The following is a 22,477-nucleotide window of genomic DNA, read 5'->3' on the forward strand; positions in this document are numbered from 1 at the left end:
CCAGCACCTCATCTCTGAAAATAGCCAATAACTGATGTTTAGAAGAATGAAACAGGAGACAGGGAATATGTCTACCAATCCTTTCATCATATATTGCCCCCTAATTTCAAAAGGTAAGGACTCCCCAAGCCAGAAGCTATACATACCAACCATTCTGTTTAATGACTACTGCGGGCCTTGCACGTACACACCTAATCCACTTGCACCTCCGGATGTCAAAACATCCTGTTCAACAAATAGCACAATTGCCATGTGAGTCACTCTCGCTGCTTTTAAGCCTACTGTCAATTCATTCCATAGGATGCCCTGTAGTTCTCTTATAAACTGTGAATAATTGCTGCCAACTCTTCCTTTTCTCACCTCGTCTTAGTTTGACCTCTGTCATCTCCTGTTAAATATATTTCAGAACTGACTGAGCGTCACACATTTTGTATTGCTAGCAAACAACTTTGTAGAAGTGCAAGCAGATGCTCTGTGTCATATATTGGATTGGGTGATAGCAAAGTGAGAACCGATCGGGTTCCTGAACTGCTCAGCTGCATAAAATATACATTACTGGTTTAAACACTGATTTGGGAGCTCAGACAGACTGTTTCTCCTCCGTTAGCATGTATGCACAAAGTTTGCAATTTGCGATCAAAGAGCACAGAGCAGCTGGAAAAGCACCTGACACCTTCTTTCATTCTGGTGGAGGCAGGAGAAATGTGCCCACATCCTGCTCCTCCTGCCAGGAAGGAGGGCTCAGGGCCCTCCCATGGGTTATGGTTGTGTAACCAGGCTGGGGACTGCTTTCCATGTTCCTCACTGTCACAGACACCTCAATTTCTGTGAACAATATCCAGTGAAATTAGGTTAAAGTAAATATTTTGTCATTAGTTCTGCACCTGACAACATTTGTACCAAAGAAGTTACCAGAAGCCTCAGATTATTTTCTGCAAAGACGGAATATTATCTGTGAAGAACGAATATCATCAATTTAGCCACTTTTTTTTTTTTTAAATCTAAAAATCTTTATGAGTCAGCTGTGGGTCATTTATATGTGCCTATAGCTGAGCACTAAGTAGCAGAGAGAATGGCTTTTCAGTTTACACATTGCTCCGCAGGTGTTTTTTGTTTTGTCTATCTGTTGATCATGTAATGCAACCGAGCACCTGCATTAGGCACATTTTGCCTCCTGACTAGTTCTACTAGTTAGTAGAACTTTAAAAAGAAGACAATAAGCACTGAAGTAGTTTCTTCTCTGTAATGGTAAGGTAAAAGCAAAGGAACAAAAATGTTATACTAAAATTTACCAAAAACAAAAAAAAAAATCATAACCCATGGGGGAAAAAAATCTAGCTGGCAGAAAGTCCTTCAGGAAAAGTTTATACTTCAGTCTTGTAACTAAGAGTTATGGAAATAGGATGATAAGGGAAGGGCAAAGCATATTGGGATTTCCTTGAATTGAAAAACTGGAAGTTAAATATAAGAGAGTGAGCTGAACTGTCCTTGAGCAAGCAGGACTCAATAGACAACAGTTGACCAGGTGATCAGGACCTGGGTTCTCTCCATGAATAGCTGAGCTTTAATAAAGGGATTTCAACCAGAATTCAGGAAATATTTTTTCTGCTTTTGCAGTTTATTGCAGTGAAATTTGTCCAATCTATTGACAGAGCTCCAAAACACACATGGGTTGGTGCTGTGGTGTGTCTGCAGTGAAGCATTTGCCAAAAGCTGTGGAAATTCTCTATGTGCTTCAAGTGTTGGCATTCTGTGCAGAAAATGGTGCCACCTATCAGCAAGAAAGAGGAAATTAAACCACAAAATGATTTGTTTAAACTGAAGAAACTGCTATTCTCATTGTGACTGTGATGGTTTTCTATTAACAAGCAATTAGCAGGATGTTCGCCTTGTTCAGAATGGTTTTGGGAAAATGAGGTGCCGACCTGGCTGGCTAGTCTCAGACTGCACGAGAAGGTCGCAGCTAGGCAAACGTGGGATGTTCTTGTCTTGCTGACCAAAAGGGTAGAGAGTACCTGCATCAAGGGTGCAAAATGCAAATCAACCACACCAGCTGAGGTCCAAATCACTAAAGATACATAGTTAGATATTTTTATGAATCTGAATCTAAACAACTGTGGATTTTTTTTTAATCTTTTTACATAATATAGGTCATTTTGAGTCACTCTTTTAAGTGTAGGCTCACAAGTGATATAGGTGTTTTGAAAATGTTATTCCTTGTCCTTTGGAAAGGTACACTTTGAATGATTCTGCTGGAGTTTTCTTTCAGAATACACCCTATATGTCCAAGGTATGTGCTTCCCTCACAGTCTCAAGCAATCATAATACTGAGGCCCAGGGTGCTGTATTGTGCTGCCTTCTTTTTCCAAAGACAAATTAAGTTCAAAGCTTCAGCTGGGCTCCTGAGGGGCAGTGAGGGATTCATGTGGTGTTCAGCCTTTAGCAGAAAAAAGTCACGACACTTTTCATCTCTTAGGAGCCTGCTTTACATTTTGAGCTTGGAGCCAAAGTTCTTTTGTAAGTCTGAAGCAGTAACAGACTTTTTTTTTTTTTTTTTCTGTCTATCAGGCCACAGTGACATAAGGGTACTGTTCTTGATACCAGTATCTCCCTGAGTTTAGATGAAGGGGATTTTTGTATGATTATTAAACCTACTTAAAACATAATTCTAAAGTTTAAGAAGTACTTTCTTAACTTCTTTGGCAAGGCAAAATAATGGACTGTCAGTGGTTTCTTTTTCCTTTTTATTCCTTTTGAAATGCATTGATAAGTAGAGCCAAAACTTCAGTCTGAGGTAAATGTGCATGGATTCACTGTGACTCAAAGAATTGTTCTTTCTCACACCAGAAGAGGTTTCTTCCTAAACAGACATAAAATTGCTGGTTGCTTAGAAAAATAAGGCTCCTAATTACTTAATTTTTGCCAGATCTGAGCACTTTGTGATAATTTGGAGGTCTAATTTGCTTATTGGGCTCAGAAGGACCGGCAGGCATCAAGTTAATTTAGTGACTCACGTCTCTGAGGAAAAGGAAAAAATACAGGTTTTAGGATTTATTTTGGTTTTGTAAGCATGAGAAAGAACTGCAGAAGTCGCAAGCAAAAAGTAGCTGCTGATCATAATTTCTGTTTTGAAATGTACACTTTGGTTCCCTCGAGCATTTCATAGTGAGAATTAAAGTCTAAAGAGAGGCACTATCAGAAGTAAACTATCAGAAGCTTATCACAGGATCTGCAGATATTTCTAAGTGCTGGTATGATTCTCATATATCTGAATGCTTCACAAACACTAATGAATCTATCCATGCAATATCCTTGTAAGGTATCTTCCCCCTCACAAGGAGGAGGAATTGCAGCACAGGGAGGATGAGGACTGATTTTGTCCTAGCTCATTTCCTCAGCACTTAACTGAGGAGCATAAGGCAGGCTCATCATCACTCATGGCTACATCTGGAATGAAAAGGGGCCCCACTGGAGAGGAGGTCTCTTCTTTTTCCTCTATCTATTTTTCTCCCCCAAAATTGAGCTCAGGGTCTAAAGCCACTAAAGTAAACAGTTTGGTTAAAGTGGTTCACCAATGGAAATCTTGAACAAAGCAGGGTGTTGACTGCCTTTCTTGAGTGAAATAATGACAAGATGTACTTCCTCCTTTATTCATGCATGCAGGTAAAAGCGGCTCACGATCTTCAGTGGAGTCGTTGGATTTAAAGCTGAGCAGACACAGTTAAATCATGGGTAAAATGGATTTAATTGGATGGAACATAGTAGGCAAGAATGTGTCCCCTCAGACCCACAGTTAATCATAATGGTAACTTGCTGGCCTCTGGAAGAGCTAGTCCACATTAACCAAGTATATTTATTCAGGTCATACCTACTTCAGTTTTGTTGAGTAGCACATTATTAAATCCCTTCAAATCTTCCTCCAAAGAGAAGTGTCACCTAGGGACAGTGGGTTTTTCAGGAGTAGCTTCGTTTTTATCATGAGATGGAAGTCAGCAGATGCTTCTTTGGATGCCAGTTCTAAATCAGTTTTTATGGTTCTATTTCTGGCATCATTACTCCAGATTTCCAGTCTCGCTTTTCACCATCCACAGCAGTTTCTTTGTTCTACAATAAATTCAAATCACAGTCTTTATATCCAGCCCTCTAATCTGAATTGCTCAAGATAAAAACCTCACAAGGAAAGCAGATTAACACTGGAATTTAAACAAAGGGGGGGAAAATGCACCAAAAGGAGGGAGATTTCCAGATCTAGTTGATGATTTATTTCCCCATCTGAGTAAGCATTCAGGTCTTATAGATAAGATATATTGTTTATGTGGAGAAGGTTTGTCCTAAAGAAGCCTCCATGCACTAAGATTTGTCGTATATAAAGAAGTATCTAAGGGCTGAATTTTCTGCAGACTTTATACTGTACTGTGTAAGAGTAAGAGACCTTTTGAAAAATCTTCCTCCTCCTCTTGTTAATGTGCTGGTGAAGTCTGACTTTGGAGTAAGATTGTAATTTTCTTTGTATGTATATATCATTGTGATGCATCTCATGCACCTTCTGTGTAGCAAAAGCATGTTGGAACCAAGCAGTAGAAAAGCATCACCACCATCATAAAACTGGATAAGAAAAAGTGAAGACTGAGGAGATTTTAAACTATTTTTAATATTTTTACATTTTTTTTCCTCTGCCATTCCTCCCTTCCTGCCGTAAGGTGAGAATCTTGCAGCCAAAACAAAGTTCTGTTTTAGTTATGTTTTGTTATGCCTTACCACTTTTTTTTTTTTTTTTTTTTTCCAAAAGCTTTCTTACATGAAGCCAGTGAAGTAATTCTAATCTCAAATGTGTAACCACAAATTACAGGAGGTCAGGAAGGACTCACTTTTGCTTGGATGGTATTTATGGTCCATAGGCAGTTCATGGGTAGGGAAATGCAGCGTACTCTTCTATACAATACGAAACAATTTTATCAGAACTGCTAAATAAAAATCTTAATAATCTGGAGTTAAACAACTGGGTGTTTTTATCTTGGAGAAGGAAAAAAAAAAAAAAAAAAAAAAAAAAAGAAGAAGAAACGGCGCATTTAAATTTCACCATATGCACAGTAACTTGCAGTCAGTAATTAAATTCTCACAACATCCTTTCGCAGTGCCAGGCAGAGCATATTGGCTTAGGGTGGCCTGGATGTTGAGTCTGAACCAAAATGATTTCTAACAGCAATCAAATACATTTTGAAACGTGCTCATAAAAATGCTAGCTCAGAGTCTCAAAGCAATAATGATTCATGTATTAGCAAATGAACCTGTCCTCTGCAAGCTAGCCCCTGAAATGTAATAAGGGATCAGTCCAAGGTAAGACGGAAGTGTATTTATTAAGATGCTGAGAGGTAATATTTTGTGATGGGAGTTTGGGGTGATGTCAGTGGAATAGCTATGGATGGAGGTGTTGGACTGGTCTCTGGAAGCCGTGTTCCATCATGGATGCCTTTATCAGATCTAAACCCACAGAGGGATTTAGGTAAAGTAATTGCCAGAAGTCTCCCTGTCCAGTCGGTGTAACCCAAGTTTACCTTCTTCAGCTGGTGTATGAGCAAGGCAACTGAGAACTGAGGTGGCAGGGGATACCTGTGGCACTGCCTACCAGCTGAATTGCCTCAGGCAAGGCAGGCAAAGGCCTGGGCACAGGTCCTAGCACTCTTCAGATAAATAAACCAGCCACTTTCTGCTATGACCTCTGGACATGTCCAAAAAGAGAGATCATGAACATCCAAAATAAATATATATATTCCCCAAAGCCTTTTTTTGAAGCCTGACAACACAAGCTGCAGCTGGCCTTTCTCTCTCACTGTGAGCAGGGAATGGCTCCGTGTTGATGTCCTGCTGAGGGGAGACACAAGGGCTGGTGTGCAGGAGGAACGTGGGGCTCAGGGTGCTCCCCTCACATATTCCTCTGCTCTTCTGAGGAGTGGCAACATGAAGAAAATAAAAAGGAGAAGCCGCCTAGAGAGAGAATCAGCAAGGATTCAGGTATTTTATGGAGGCAAAAAATCTTTTTTAATAAATACCTATACAGAATCCCCCCACTCTGTGAATCAGAGATCACAGTCCATTTTATTCCGCTGGTTTTAGTTTGTAGCTGGAGGCCATTCAGCTAACTGGCTTTTAGTGAATCACGGAATGCAGGGAACAACGACACAGCTTTCATACTTCAGAGAGCTGTGACCTTTCCAAGTACAACGTAAAAAAAATGCCAAATTGCTCCCAACAGGTGGCCATGGCCTTCAGCCAGAGGCTGCCAAGGGCGTTCCCCTCACAATGGAGGGGCTCTTCGGGGACGCGCTGCCCCCATTTTGCCCTAGGTGGGCCATTGGCAGGGGCCTTGCCACAGGCACTGCAGCCACCCTCTTGCAGCACTGCCACCTCATGGGCAGTGAAGCTGTGGGCAGGAAGAAGGAAGCTTCTAGAAGGAGGGCTCAGGGCAGCAGGCGGGGACTGGGGCCCTGCTGAGGAGAAGTGGAAAGGAGGTGGTACCTGAGGGGCTGGGAGGGAAAACACACCCTGAGGGAGCTGTGTTCCTTAGCCTGTAGGGCCTCCTGGCTGGCCTGTCTCTCTGAGGTGCACAAGTGCCCTGAGGAAACTGTGATTCCACAACTATGTGCCCCAGAGAAGCTGGGGAAACCCTTTGCAGCCCTTTCCTCCTCAGGAAACAGGCTTCTAACACTGCAGGCAGATGCCTTGTGAGACACTGGGTGCTGTGGTGTAGGAGGCAGGAAAAAAAAAAAAAATGGTGCGTTATAATGGTTCCTACATATTTTCCATGGTCTGTGGGCAAGAGCAAACGTAATGCACTTCATACTCTTAACACGCTGAATTCACTTTTCTAACGCGCAGATATATTTATTTGCCTTTCTGAAGCTTGTGCGTCTCAGTTCATAACGCTATTTTATGCCTTATGTGCAATATCCCTTTCATTCCCCTGCAGTAGCATCCATGTTCTCACAGGTGCTTAAGATGCAAGGCAACATTTAGTCAAAGCTTCAGGAAAAACAACAAAAAATAATTACTTCCTTTAAAAAGAAAAAAGCATTTGTGTGTTTTCAAACTGAGACAGCAACTAATACTGGCAGAGCCTGGAATTCTCTCACATGAGACTGCTGTGAGATCTGAGGGAGAGATTTAATCAGGATGAGGGGCAGCTATCAGAACAGGCTGTCATGCCTAGAAAACCTCAAATTATGCACTAATTATCCACCTACACTGCCAGAGAATAAATAACTAATGACTTCAGCTTACTGTGCTAAAGATAATTCCCATTGTAGCAAGTTTGCTGTCTGCATGTTTTTTGTTGTTTGGGTTTCCTTGGGGATTTTTTTCCAGTGTGTTGGAGGTGCGATAATTAGAAGTGTTCTTGTTTGGAAAGAATAACTGAGCGGGCTTTGAGGCTCGCAGCCTCTGGAGCAGAGGAGTCAGAGCTCAGGGCAGTCACCTCGGAGGTGACGAGTCTTGGTCATTTCCTAACTCCCGAAGGCGCTCCCTAATGATGTGCAGCCAGATTGCTGTTCCCAGTGCCACGGACCTGGATGTGCCCCGCAGACCTATGAGGGAAATCTGTCACAAGGCCACGCAGCTGAGATGAGCCACCTCATGGCTGGTGGCACCTCAGGAGGGCATGTTCGGTTCTGCGTGTGCGGGAGGAAGTAATTTGTGGCTGCGATTAGAAGTGGGGCAGCCATGGAAAAACAGCTGGTGGGAAGCACCGACAGCAGAGCTGCAGACCATAGTCCTTTGTTCTAGTTGACACTCATTGGTATGAGTATTGCATTTTTCAATAGAAATCCTGTTTTCCATAAACATACTATTTTCAGTAGTAAAAATGGTATAAAAATTGTAACAATGGTGAAGATACCATTTTTAATTACAATTCTCCATCAGATAAAGTCAGTGCCCAGTGTTTTCCTTACTGCATCTGCTTGCTTAGTCTTTTCTACTCCACTTTCTTGCATCCCCTTTAATCACGGGAAGGAAAAACAGATTCAGGAAAACAGGCCTTGTCCTCGCAAACCAAGGAAAATGCTGACAAGACGAGTCTTTGTGAGTCAAGGCATTAGAAGTGTTGTTCAGAGCTGTAAATTTCTGGAGCTGTGATCAAAGGGTACCAGACTAGATTATGCTAATGTATGTGAGTGAAAAATAATGTCAGGAGGAGTTTTAATATGGATTGATGTATCCTTCAGACCACCTCAGAGCAATGAACTGTAAAAAAATAAATACAGATGTTTTGGCTGCAAATGGCTTTCTTTTTAGAGAAGAGGTTTTGACCCTGCATCCTTAAAGTATGATCAGTTTTTACTATTCCTGACACTAGCGTCTCTTACAGCCTTAGCTTTACCTAGCAATAACACTGAGAACAACAACAACAAAAACCTTTGCTGAAACTATCTGATACTTACTGGTATGGCTATTGCAGTTTTTAATAGTAATTCTATTTTCCATAAAAATACCATTTTCAATGGTTAAAAAATGGTTTATAAAAATGGTAAAGATTTAATTTTTAATTGCAATTCTCCTCCATCAAGTAAAGTCAGTACTGAGTGCCCATAAAGTAGTGAAGGCTTTTGCGAAGTGGCTGCCATGCTTCAAAAATGAAGAGGAAGGAATACAACGTGGATTCTTTGCCTGGTTATTTCTGCCGCATTAATAAATGCCTCAATGCTCCTTTGTCTAACCCTGAAGCAGATCTCATTAGCTAACACCTTCTGCCAGTCAAAGACAAAGGTTAAATCCCAGGATGGATGTGTGGGCCCACATGAAATTAATTCTGACCCTTTGCAGTCTGAGCTTTGTCCTTGGAGGCCTGGGGGGGGGAACAATAGCTTCGTGCCCTTGTTCCCAAGGGCTAGCAGAGCTCTGGTACTGATTCAGCAGTCTCTCTTGGTGAGGTTAGGATGATGGCAGAGTTTCATAATCAACTCTTAATTGCATACTCAGTCTGAGCTTGGGAGCTCTTTATTTTTTAATAATACCCTTCCTGTTTATAAGTACACTTTAGGTGCCATATTGCTGCAGAATACTAATTCACTTGAATTCGTAATTGCTTTCCTCCTCTGAGACTGGAAACGAAACCTAAGTCTGGAGTAGATTGTCCAAAGATTATTTTAATTAAATAATGGAGACATCTCAGGTGAGATGTATTTAGTCTCTGATTGTCTTTTTAAGTGGGGAGTAGTTTATGAAGAATTTGAGTTGGGAGAAAAAATGAAGAATGGACTCTGATGTGGTCTATGGTCAGTGCACAGCTGTGCAGATACTAGACTTTCCTTTGCAATCTTTTTTTATAAATATATATATATTGGGTTTTTTTTGTTTTTTTTTGTTTTTTGGATGGGGGGGGCGGCGGGATAGCATTTATGTGCTTCCTTTTTTTTACAAATAGGAGAGTAAAAGACCTTCTATTGTGGAAGTTTTAGGTTTTCTTTGCCTCAAGTTTGAGGCAAGGCTGCTGGCAAAAAGGGGAATTACGAAAAGAGATGTGAAATTAATTAAATTGACACTTCAAGAAAATACCTAAATCATTGCAATTCTCAAAGCAGCAGCATAAAGCAAGGTTGTGATGTTTTGCCAAATGTTATTTTTTATGAGCAAAAAAAACCCTAGAGGCTAGGTTTGATACAGTTTTTTGAGGGGGAGGTATTTGTTTAGCTGCAAGCAGCTTGGACATCTTTCTCCTTTCCTGTATCTGTCAATAAAGAACTGCTCCTGGCATGGCATTTTTATTAATGAATTATTAGTAAGATTTGAATTCAAAATCTGACATAGCTTGTTTGTTTTCTTTTTAAAAATACAGAGCATGCTATAAAACTCATACAAATCCCTTCCAGCTCTTTAAGGATCCCAGATGTTATTAATTAACTATGAAGGATCTTTAATATTTACATATTAGAACCTCTGTTTACATGTTGTTATCTCCTTTCCTATATCTTTCTTCTCTCTGCTTTTAATTTTGAGTAATTGACTGAAGCTGGTGTGCTTGTTAACACCAGGAATAAACCTGAGGAAGAAGGGAATTAGGAAAAAGATGAGAAACAGAAGGTATGCAGTCTTACAAGTCAGTTTGTGTGTTGTCTTTTTTTTTTTTTTTTTTTGGAGCTGCTGTTTCAGTTTGTGTTCTAATTTCTTAATAACTATTGAACACTATCTTCTATAAGCAGTCTTGATGATGAAATTTTGAAACCACTGCTCTTGCTTAGGGTAAGCATCTGTTGGATGAAGCTCGCTCCTGTGCAAAGGAATTAATGTAAGGGTTCAGACATTCAAAGCAGGGCATTAGAAGCAGCTGGCTCTTAACACTGGCCTCATGTGCTGGGATGAATTTTATCCATGTTTCATATATTTACAGTCCTGGACGTGTCCTATAAAGTAATGAGAAAAATGGCCCACATGGGAAAATGTTATTGACTGTTTCCTCTGCCCTTCAGTGATAAATACTGCATGACTGTCTGCTCATCCTCTGAATTAAAAGAACAATCCAATATCCATTTTGGTTTCTACATTGTGTGCCAGTATGACAAGCTCTTTCCTAGTCTTCATAAAAAGCAAAATCCAGAGAGGTTTCTTCTGAACACTGGATGAGAAAATAAGAGTAATACCTTCCATAGAAAATCTCTTGTGTTAAGCTGTTGTATATACAGTTATGATTTTCCTTTTAATTTGATAGTGGAGATGCTTTCAAAGCCATTAACTTAGACAGAATTTTATACCTTGCACATCTTTTTACCATTAAGATCCCCAGGCCAGCCCATGAAAAATGTAGGCTGTGAAGACTTGGAAATGTTTATTTTGTCTGCTTGCCCGTTTGCAAACCATGCTGCAAAATCCTCACCTACAGACATGCTCTCTTGGAGCTTTTCAGAAATATATTGACAGTACAAAAGCAAGATTCATAGTTCCAAGCCCCAGTTCTTAGCTGCAAGCGATTTTTTTCCTTTAGAGGAGCCCTGATGATCTCCATGAGCAAAATCAATGCAATTAAATGTTTATTTTCCCCAGAATATAGGCAGTCTAGTTAGTCTTAAACCAAATATTTTTCTTCCGGAACCCCCTGCTGTAATTCCACTGCTCTGTGCAAACATCCAGATTTTATACCTTAACACTTTAACATAAAATTTCTCCAATTATTTCCACACCTTGAAGCACCAGCAGCTGAAAATAAACAGGGCACTGGCAGGCTTTTGTTGAAACCCACCATCTCATGATTTCATGGCTTATGACATTGTGTTTGAACTGCGCTTGTAAATTGTCACCAGTGGGTTCCTTTGGGCAGGGGACCAGATTGAGCGCTTGGTGCCCTGCTTTGATACCCAGCTGTGACCCCTGTATATTCTCCTTTTAATGTTCCTTCTCCTGAGTTTACTACATGCTATTATGCCATTCTGGCCAGGTCCTTAATACCATCCCTATTGATTTCCAGGAAATAAATGTCAGATGAGGTCTGTATGTCACTGTGATCCAGCTCTCCTCCACATGCTGGTTAGCTCAGGTGAACAAGAGACTCTCACAACAGAGCTGGGAAGGAGCGTAATAACAGCATGCTTTGTGGCCTCTTCTTCTCTTAGGAGAGACAAAAGTAATGCACGTAAATGATCAAACTCTGTACAAACACTGAAGAGTGTTTCAATACCGTGAAGTAGGTGTGGGTTGTTGGAAGGCTGCTGGGACCGCGGGAGGTGATACTGTTCATTCTCACATATGGCAGATTCACCTGGATCCCACTGTACTGCACCGCTGTGTTTGCACAGGTCCAGCTGATGAGATCTGATTTATTTCTTGCAAATCAGCCCAAGGAGAAAGCATCAACGCATCAATCTTCCATTTTGCATCTCATTATAGCAGAATTTTATTAAAACAGAAATATTCACAATCCCTTTCCTCACTGTTATACATTGGCAACTTTGGAGGTACTGATTTACTGCCACTGTGATTGCGGTCCTTTCTTCATGAAATACAGCAGCTGGCAGAGCCTAGGTATGCATTGCACTGGTATAGCTGATCCATTTTACGTTAACTATGTGTCCTAATTTTATGTCCGCTGATCAGCTTTTGTTTATGGCATTAGACTGAGGCTTGCCTTACTGGATCCAGGGAGCCCTGTAGCCTTTGTCCTGCCACATTTTCCCACAACATGTCAACAGTGAAGTGGAGAAAAAAAATCCATATACTTAGTAAAGCAATTTCAAGTCTATGTAATAAAAATATAAAAGCTAAAACAAAATCCACATAAAATGCCGTGTTGCACTTCTGGAGTCCGGGGCGAAACATATGCCATATATTTATTACACATACATTTCATTCTGTAATTCAAATACAAATATGTAGAGATAATAGCAAGAGAAAATACTTCATCTGTGTTAAATCACAATGTGTTGTTTGATAAGGACTCAGCATTACTAGGTGAATTTTTAACAGCAAACTCTAATTTGGGGAAGAGTTAGTTGTAGGAGAAAGAGTGGACTGTAACAGTAATATCGGGTTAGTAGTATTTCTGTATCTTGAGAGTTTGTAAGGCAGAATATGCTGTGCTTCTGTATTATACCCTGGAAAAATACATAACCAAGAAGCTTAAAAATAAGTTTGATTTCACTTAGCATAAATATTTCTGTTCTCCTGAAACTTTTGCAGACTATAGCAGTACTGAGAAAATGTTGTCTTCTGTTCTTTTCAGCTCATATCTGCTCTTGGTTTTGTTGTGGAAGGGAGGTGTGGGGGGAGTAGCACAGGTGCTGCTTTTGAAATAAATTCATTGCTCACCTTAGTTAAGTTTGGTGTTTTCCGTTTTCTTTCAAGACCTGAGGTTCATTATGCAATTCCATTTTAATTAGTACTTTTATAATTATTAAACTATGCAGACATGACTTGCAGAACTTGAGGATATTTGGGTTTGTTTCTTTTTTGGGTACTTAAAAATTTTAATGCCATCTTCTTTGTGGCCATTGTGGTATCTGGTAAATAAGGAATAAATGTGCCTCATGAAATGCTGAAGAGTGGGAGTCTGGCCAAAAGGCAGAATTCACTGCAAAATATCCTTGAGGAGAGAAATTGGATTATTTAATTTAAATTAATTCACCTAATGCCTGTCATGCAGAGCCTTGCTAAAATTCAGCATAATCATTTCACATACAAGATGTGTGTCAGACAGGGGACCTGATTATTAAGTAGGAATTTGCCCGTAACTCCAAAGCTTTCAGCATTTTTTCTGGCATCTTGCTTGTGCCTGAATACACCTGAGTGAGGATTCAATATTTGGAAGAGCGGAAGCCTGGAGATTCCTTTCACCTTTGGCAAGAACTGGCTAAGCTCCAAACTGCCTATTTAGTGGTTGGTTAGCTTTATTTACTGTCTCCGTCAATAAAGCATTTACAGCCACTGGTTGGCTGTTTGCTTGAATTGTTTTAAGCAACTGTATTATTATTTCTCTTCTTGCAATGGGGAGCCATTCCCAGTTCTCCAAACCCACACATCATCGCTGTCCTATGCTATGCAAATAGCAGTGCTTGGGCCTGGTCCTCCCCTACAGCCACAGCAGCAGCATGTTAGACATATGCACACACATTTTGTAGCAGACCTTGACCATTGTATCAGCCATTGCATTTGCAGTTCTAAACAGCAAGAAGCATTTATAGCTAATAATTGTATTTTATTATAAGACTAGCAGTTACAAAGACAGACGGTTTCTCCAATACTGCCAAAGCTGTTCCATCTAATGAGAATGTATTGCCATGGCAACCAATGGTATTCGGTTGTTGTTTTTTTTTTTATATATTTTTAAAGTAATTAAACTCTCTAAGTCAATTTGCCCTTACTTGTCAGATTAGGAAATGGTGTTTATTGCTTTCTGCTGAAGCAGGGAGGTAGTTGGAGGGCCAGCAGGACCAGAGCTACTGCAGGAGACATCAGGCCCTTTTTTATGAATTATTTGGTTTCTAATCTGTGGAAGGTGTGGGAAGGCTCAGTGATGGCTTCTGAAAGCTTGCATTCCAGAAGGATCAGTGGGGTGCCTGCTAGATGAGGGCGTATATTTAAATACAGAGGCTTTGCTATGTGACTAGGTGAATGTACAAAATGCTGTCAGACATATGTGTGAACGTGATACAGGAAAACAATATCTGACAGAAATATGAGTGGAATGAGAGACGGCCCAGATTTCAGCTCTGACATGGCACTGTCAGATATGTTTACCAGCCTTCATATGCTATAGAACACGAAGTCTGCCTCCATGCTTTCCCCCTTTCTTGTCAAACCACATCTTAAAAACTACAGCTGTCAGACACCAGATCTTAAGAGGTTTATTTTAGCTACAAGAAGGACATCGAGGTGCTTGAGTGAGTCCAGAGAAGGGCAACAAAGCTGGTGAGGGGTCTGGAGAACAAGTCCTACGAGGAGCGGCTGAAGGAGCTGGGCTTGTTCAGCCTGGAGAAGAGGAGGCTCAGGGGCGACCTCATTGCTCTCTACAGATACCTTAAAGGAGGCTGTAGTGAGGTGGGGGTTGGCCTGTTCTCCCACGTGCCTGGTGACAGGACGAGGGGGAATGGGCTAAAGTTGCGCCAGGGGAGTTTTAGGTTGGATGTTAGGAAGAACTTCTTTACCAAAAGGGTTGTTAGACACTGGAACGGGCTGCCCAGGGAAGTGGTGGAGTCACCATCCCTGGAGGTCTTTAAAAGACATTTAGATGTAGAGCTTAGGGATGTGGTTTATTGCAGGACTTGTTAGTGTTAGGTCAGAGGTAGAAGACCCATGAGTAAAACTTTGTCATGTTTAGTGGCTGAAACTGGAAACCCATTTTACTTCAGATGAGCCTGAATGCCAGATTTCAGTTTTTCATACCAAAGCGGAGTTGGATATGAGTAGTCTTAGTTAAAAAGGAATTTTGTAATTGTGATGCTACTGAACTACCTTCCTTAAAAAAATATATAATAATAATTATTATAACTTATTTAACTTACTTTTCATTTAACTGTATATTTTTCCTGCTACTTAATGAATAACTTTGTTCAAATTTTGTGATATTTTTGTTTTCAGAGGAGATACTGGATTTTGAGAGATTGGTGGAGGAAAAGGGGAGTTTACAAATACATCTCTGAATTTCTTGTGTTTGTATTTACATCATGTGTCCAAAGGCTTATCGATACATCCACAACTGTTGCAGGAAGCACGGCCGAAAGCACGACAGACACCAGTAGAGTCAGATCATGCTCCATTTTATTGCCCGAATAGCCTAACTTTTATAGAGAACTTAACAGGGGTGGACAGTGTTTCACACAAGGTTATTGGTCAAAAGCACTCAGACAAACAACTATAAGAAAACAACCCCACCTGCAAGAAAACAACCCCTTGTGTTTAGCAGTCACATAGACCTTGTCCTTGAAGCCAGCTACTGGTAACAATATTTTTCTGAATTCCTCAATTGGGCGATGTGGGAACACTGTCATGGGAACTTCTCATAGTTGCCCTGGTAGCTTGGTTTGCTCAGCTACAGCAAGCCATGGGATTTTGCTGTTTCAAGAAATCCCTCAACACACAACCTACGCCATTTGTTTCCTTCTCCCCTCCTCACATGTTTTAATACACAAATGGAGCTCTTTCAAGTAGGTGACATCTTTGGACGGAGAACCCTAAGGGGTTCTCTGGGTGTCTCACTTGAAACCAGTAGAAATCTCTGAAAGTGTAATTAGGCCAATCTGCTAAATCCAGGTGCCTTTTTAACATGCTCTTCTGAATATGAAGCGTTTTGTTGATGAAGTTCCCTGAGACAAATCAGAGCTTACAAATTGTCTTCAAAGTACATTTGCTGCCTTCCTGAGCAGGTAAATAATGGAGCAGGAGAGCAAGCTGCAACCACATCTTCCTTCTTCCTTCCTTCAGAAGCCTGGCTAGATGATAAGAAAGCAAGAGTGCATTTGCCATGTAGGCTCGTATTTCTGAAAGTGAAGAATCTCACCTCTACACCCGCTCAAAACTTTTGGGGAGGTAGGGATGGGAGAAACCCTCTGCAGTGGTTTAGTCCTGTTGACTCTTGCTACAAGAGTGCACCCTCAGTAAGTTCACAGATGACACCAAGTTAGGTGTGTGTGTTGATCTGCTCAAGGGTAGGAAGGCTCTGCAGGAGGATCTGGATAGGCTGCACCGATGGGCTGAGGTCAACTGCATGAAGTTCAACAAGGCCAAGTGCCAGGTCCTGCACCTGGGGCGCAATAACCCCAAGCAGAGGTACAGGCTGGGAGAGGAGTGGTTGGAAAGCTGCCCGGCGGAGAAAGACCTGGGAGTGATGGTTGATAGTCGGCTGAATATGAGCCAGCAGTGTGCTCAGGTGGCCAAGAAGGCCAACAGCATCCTGGCTTGTATAAGAAGCAGTGTGGCCGGCAGGGCTGGGGAGGTGATCGTCCCCCTGTACTCGGCTCTGGTGAGGCCGTACCTCGAGTACTGTGTTCAGTTTTGGGCCCCTCGCTACAAGAAGGACATGGAGGTGCTTGAGCGAGTCCAGAGAAGGGCGATGAAGCTGGTGAGGGGTCTGGAAAACAAGTCCTACGAGGAGCGGCTGAGGGAGCTGGGCTTCTTCAGCCTGGAAAAAGGGAGGCTCAGGGGTGGCCGTATCACTCTTTATAAGTACATTAAAGGAGGCTGTAGAGCGGTGGGGGTTGGTCTATTCTCTGGAGACAGGTCGAGGGGCAACGGGCAAAGTTGCACCAGGGGTGTTTTAGTTTGGATATTAGGAAGAAACTTCTTTACTAAAAGGGTCGTGAGGCATTGGAATGGGCTGTCCAGGGAAGTGGTGGAGTCACCATCCCTGGAGGTCTTTAAAAGATGTTTAGATGTTGAACTTATCAATATGATTTAGTGGAGGACTGGTTAGTGTTAGGTCAGAGGTTGGACTCGATAATCTTGAGGTCTCTTCCAACCTAGACAATTCTGTGATTCTGTGAAGACTGGGAGCTGGCATCATCAAAATGTTGCATATCCCTCAGCTATTAAAATGGGGAAGGTATATAAGAAGAAAACAATGATAAGAGCTGCAAATGTAGAAGGATGCAAATCAGGAGTGAAATATCATGTAATTTGACGGCAATGGGGAAAATACTGGGAAATCTATCCCATCTGTGCTCTTGGTGTTAGGAAGGCAGAGAGAGCTGTTAGGAAGTCACGGAGTATGAACTCTGGGTACTTCTATGCAAAAGCTACAGTAATGAATTCCAATCTTGCCTGAGAGCAATTTTTAAGACAGGTGCAAAGGAGAGTTTGGAGTATTGATTTCTTTAAAAAACAATAAATTGGAGTGAGTTGTTAAAAATAAGTGCTGACTGGAACAGTTCACATTAAATCAGTGCACAGGTAAAGAGGGGCAGGTTCAAGGGGGGAGTATATCAGGATTGAATTTTGGATCCTGTAATCACTACTCAGTAGGGTCACTCCTTCTTCCATTCAGTTCCCTTTCCTCTGCCTCCTTCACTGTAGTAACCCCTGTGGATAGAGCTCCAATTAATAAAACTTACCTTTATGTATGCATTATCATAATACAAAGGCTCAAGGGGCACACAATCCCTTCATGCCTGAGAAAATTTAAAACTCATGATCCTCCTGGGATGCTTGCTGGGAAATAGAGAAAGGGAATAAAGGGCAATCTAACATTTCTGCTGAATGATGGCTACTCTTTGCAAAGTACTGTGAAGCTTGTTAGATTCTGAACATTTATGGGAACCTTATTGCTATTAGATCCTGTGAAATGACTATAATTAAAAATGCTGGTCCTTTTACAGGGAAGATCTGCACTGCATGCTAAATCATTTTCTTGGAGGAACCTGGGAGAAATTATAAATCTGATCAGTACAATATGAGCAAATGACCAGAAATACTTAAATTGCCAGTATCTTTAAATGGAAAACACTGCTAATGCCAGCTTTGAATGCACACTCTCCCTTTATTCTAGGGACACAAATGCATGCTAACTTACTTTATTAATAATAATTTTTGTTTATTATTTGGTCCATCGCATGCACCTAGAAGGCTTGGGCACATCCTAGCACATGCAGTACAGTTTCTATAGAAAGTCAACTACCAAAATATGTAAAGGATATAACGACAAAGTCAGTTAAAGAGAATGGGGTGAGGGAAAAGTCAATGGTCCAGTAATGCAATTAGGGCAGAGTTATAATTAGTGATCAAAGCACTCCAGCTTCCTATAACCATTGCCAAGTGCTCTTCAGCATGCCAAAAGGAACAACTGTACGCCAAGATTTGTTAACAACTTAGTGGTGTTGGAGGATTTTTATACATGCACCCTCTGCACATTCACATATCATACAAGTTGTTGTCCATTAACCAGATTTAATAATGCTTAGCAGAAGTGAGATTTTCATAAATAATCACTTTGGAGTGCTAAAGGGACAAATGACAGGACAATCACATTAAATAACAATTTTTTTTTACATTTTGGCCTTCTGAATACAGATTATAGTAACTTCCAGCTGAAATATTTTTCCTGGAGTGAGCACAGTAAGGTAATGCCTAGGGCCTGGAGGAAGCCAAAGGTGCCTGAGATGCTGGCTCACAATGCTAAGTGACTAGGTATCAGGAAATTTTTGTACCCCCCGCCCAAAAAAATAAAATAAAATAAATAAATATATATATATAATGAAGAATACTAAATGCCTATTTGGCTAAGGCAGGTTCACAACAGATAGCATGGAATGGTTACCCACAGACTTTTCTTTTTGATAAAACCTTATGCGTGCACAAGGCATCATCAGTTCCTCATTTGGAATCATGTGTTGAGTGAGAGGTCAGCCATAGCTTTACTTTCGAATTTTTATTTTGTTCAGTATTTCATCCAATTTTGTGTGAATCTAATTATGTAAGTCCCAAATGATTGTGTGTGGGTATTCCTTCTTGGTTTTACAACTTGACTTCATGTAAAATACTAGTCTCAAAAAACATTGAAAAAGAATCTTGTAGAAGGTCTTCCTTCCCAATACTGAAACACTCCTAGAGTCATTCCAAAGTGACTTTTTGTGTACTTTTTTTTTTTTTTTTTTACCAACGTGAGATAAATTTCCATAGGGACAAATTTAATTAAGCTAACAATCTTGCTAAGTCATGTAGTTACTAGCTAGTAGATAAATAAAATGAACTCAGACTTATTTGTTATTTGTTCTCAGTCTTTAATCACCCAATAGTAATTCCATAATTGAATTAAAGTACTTAACCATTTTAATGCAAATTGACTGGCTTATAGCTCTTCAATGAGTAAATTATTGCAAATCTGGTACCCATGATATCAACGTTATTCACTTACAGTTAATTTATCTTCATAATAGTTGAGCCACTTTTCATTTATTCCAGAACTGGATGTTTTTGGTTTTTGTGTTTTGTTTTGTTTTGTTTTCTGGTAGAGATTGAAAATTAAGAACTTGGATAAAAAAAAAAAAAAAAAAAAAAACTTTCTTTGTTTCTGTTGGTGTTTGTTTTTTTGTTTGTTTGTTTGTTTGTTTTTTCCTATAAAAAGGCTAAAATATTTCTGACAAGAAAAGAATCTAGGAATGATCCAGATCATAGCAGCAGGCCGGCTTCCACTGCAGTTTTACTAAAGCACAAACAAGTGTACTGTAGGCAAGAATAATGTTGCAAAATATCTCAGAAGGAAAACAAGAGCCCTTATCAAAAAATACTATTCATTAAGAATTCCTTTTTAATGGTTAAAAAGAATACAAGTGCTTGTCTGTAGAGAGGAATTGTCTTCATTAGGAAGGCAATTTAATTAGAGCAACTACTTATGACTTAACAGAATATTTTACCAAACATGCACTACTTAAAAACATGTTTATATGTGTTCTAAAATAATAACTAGGAGAAGTTTACTGGAGAAACTGTACATAGACAAATCTATAACTGCACGTTGCAAAGACTCATGAATTTAAAAGTCAGCAAGGCAGGAATTAACTTCAAGCGCAAGGTCAACTTATTTGCTAGTTAGAACAGGGTTATCGGACAAGCTAGAAGTGCTGGGGATTTTGATGTGAAACGGGTTAAAATGGAGATTTTCACAACTGATAGCTAATTATCGTCAATTAGCATTTGGTACACAGGTGCCCTTACCATATAAAAGGAGGTGGTGGATAGATAGTGCTTTTCCTGCTGTGTGGCTTATAGGATGGTGAAGAGTTTTTGTTTAGAGAGAAGCCTTCTGAAATTACAGAGAAAGGTAACTTCTTTTTGTTGGATTCATTGTGCTTGAAAGGCCTTGACTTTGTCTCATAGAAGTAAAATAGTGCAATGCTTCAGGGAAGCTGGCCTGTAGGGTGGCAGTGTAATGGCGAGGAGGCAGAGCTGAATTTCTGAGGGAAAGAAGCAGAAATTGTTCTTGCTAATTCTGAAACAGTCAGATTTCTTTGTTAAGAGACCATAGGTTAGCTTTGTCCTTCCTGTGTTCTTTCAGATCTGTCTGATGTACCTGTCTGCCAGCTGGCTTAACCAGACCAGTTTGAGGCTCTGGAGGAGGAACTGGTTGGCGGTCCAGGTGGCCAGTGATGGGAGACTGCATGGTGATTTTTTGACCTGTTGTTAGATTAGGACTCAAGATCCCCTTAGGTTCTCCTGTTCTTTCTTTGGCATCTGAATTTGTAACAGTCTCTTCCATGACAAAAATCCCTCCCATATGATAGCTCAATTATCCTTGTCTGTGCTAAGCCTACAATGAGTCTAAAAGAAGCCTGGAATGAGATTCCAAACGCTTTTGCAGCTATTAGCAGCATCTATAATACCCTTACTTGTTAAACTTTCAGAGTTGTAACATGTTAGTTTCTGGCATTTTTGACAGTGACAAATAAATACCAGGCACAGTGGGAGCTCGGAGCACATAATGGCTTACTTGAAAGAGTTTTACTCAAGGTTAGAAATTAAGGTTACCATCAAAGGCAGCTAATTGGATTGCAGGGCTTGTTTCCTCTTTAGGAAACATCAGATGTGCAAATCCTCCCATGCTTATGCTTGCCACGTACTAACAATTAAAGCTTTTTACCTGAAAACACCAGACAATTGTATGCAGAGAGAGGGAAAATCTTTCTTTTTGTGGAATAGTGGAGAGAAAATGATGGGTGATACTTGATTAGGGTAACAAATGTACAGGAGCTGGAAAACTCACCCTCTGCTTTGTCTGGATATTCTAAATGAAGGGTTTAATTTGGAAATGTTGTTACAAATCTGTCTGGACTCTAACTCTCACTAACCTCTGGCACTTTGAGTTTCTGCTAATGAGGTGCTATTTATCAAACTACTCAGCTATACGTTCTTTAAAATGGCTCTGCTGGTAATATGATTATTTGATTCTCAGACTGTCACCTCTGCAATCTCTGATCATTAGAATTACCTTCTCTTGTCATTCACTTTGCAGGTAAAAAAAATAATTTCTGTCTTGATAATGGATATGTGTTGGCTTAGCCCAGAATGTCCTGACCAACACATTTCTATCGTATATGAGAACGAAGCATATTTCACATATTTAGTATTCCTATAATCTTTAGGCTTGGATTTTTCTGAAGATGTTAGTCCTGTGACCTTATCTGAATGTAACAGCAACTTCTGGAGTGGGATTGATGGGATGTGGGTGTTAAGCATCTCCCAGAACTGTGGGATGCTACCTGTTAAATGTTTTCTTCTATTGCTTCAGCATGTCTGTAGCATGTAGAGATGTGTATCATGTATTAGCAAATTTGCTAAATCTCAGTGCTTCTGTTAGGAAAGCAGAAAGGTGTTTTCTGACCATCAGAAGAATGAGGTTCCAAAAGTCTCACAGCTGTAGTGGGGCAAGCAATCTAAGTACTTGCAAACTGCAAGTACTTAGATTGCAAACTGCAAGTACTTGCAAACTGCAAGTACTTATGACGAAACAGGGAAAGCATCAGTATTTTATAATAAGGAAAGAAAAGCATCAAAGAAATACATGCTTGTTGCAAGTCTTAGTATCCCTTTCCTAATTGTCATCACACTTTACCATCACTGCCTGTTATTACTGAGGAAAGCAATGGTGATATCATGGGCTATTTGTGACTGTGGCTTAGTGTAATTAAGAATAATGATAACATAATAATAATGGTCTTGTACTGCAGCTCAGATGTCTCTAGGCAGTGGAAGTAGGATGGTAATTCCTAGTCATTTAATGAAAAAAATTGTTGCTTGGGATCTGCAAAGGGAGGGGAAAGAGGCTAGAAAAACTGTTGTAGTCAGAAAAATCTGATGCAATGTGTTTAGGATGTGCCAAATATGTTTCTGGGAACTGTAAAGATGGTTATATTTAACAGAACATTAGCATGAGCTGTTAAAACAGATGTTCTCCCTCAAGGACAGTGATGAAGCATTAATTACAGGTAGAGATGAGTTTAAATGAAGACTGGAAAAGCTGCTGCTACTGGAATCTTTTCTTGGTAGAGCTGATTTATTGTAGCTAACGTTG

At 40.3% G+C, this 22,477-nt stretch overlaps 1 long non-coding RNA gene across 6 annotated transcripts in view; it reads left to right on the top strand.

Moving 5' to 3' along the window:
* Positions 1-22,477, top strand: part of LOC137841129 (uncharacterized) — a 357,202-nt gene that overhangs the window by 260,013 nt on the left and 74,712 nt on the right. Inside the window, exon 1 of one of the 6 annotated variants that reach the window (XR_011088459.1) lies at positions 20,074-20,230. The exons of the other annotated variants lie outside the window; for them this stretch is intronic. This is a non-coding gene — a long non-coding RNA (uncharacterized lncRNA). Of the gene's footprint in view, positions 1-20,073; positions 20,231-22,477 lie in introns of those variants that run through there. 6 annotated transcript variants of the gene reach the window in all.

The sequence above is a fragment of the Anas acuta genome, chromosome 17 (assembly GCF_963932015.1).
Source record: "Anas acuta chromosome 17, bAnaAcu1.1, whole genome shotgun sequence".
Classification (NCBI taxonomy): Eukaryota; Metazoa; Chordata; class Aves; order Anseriformes; family Anatidae; genus Anas; species Anas acuta.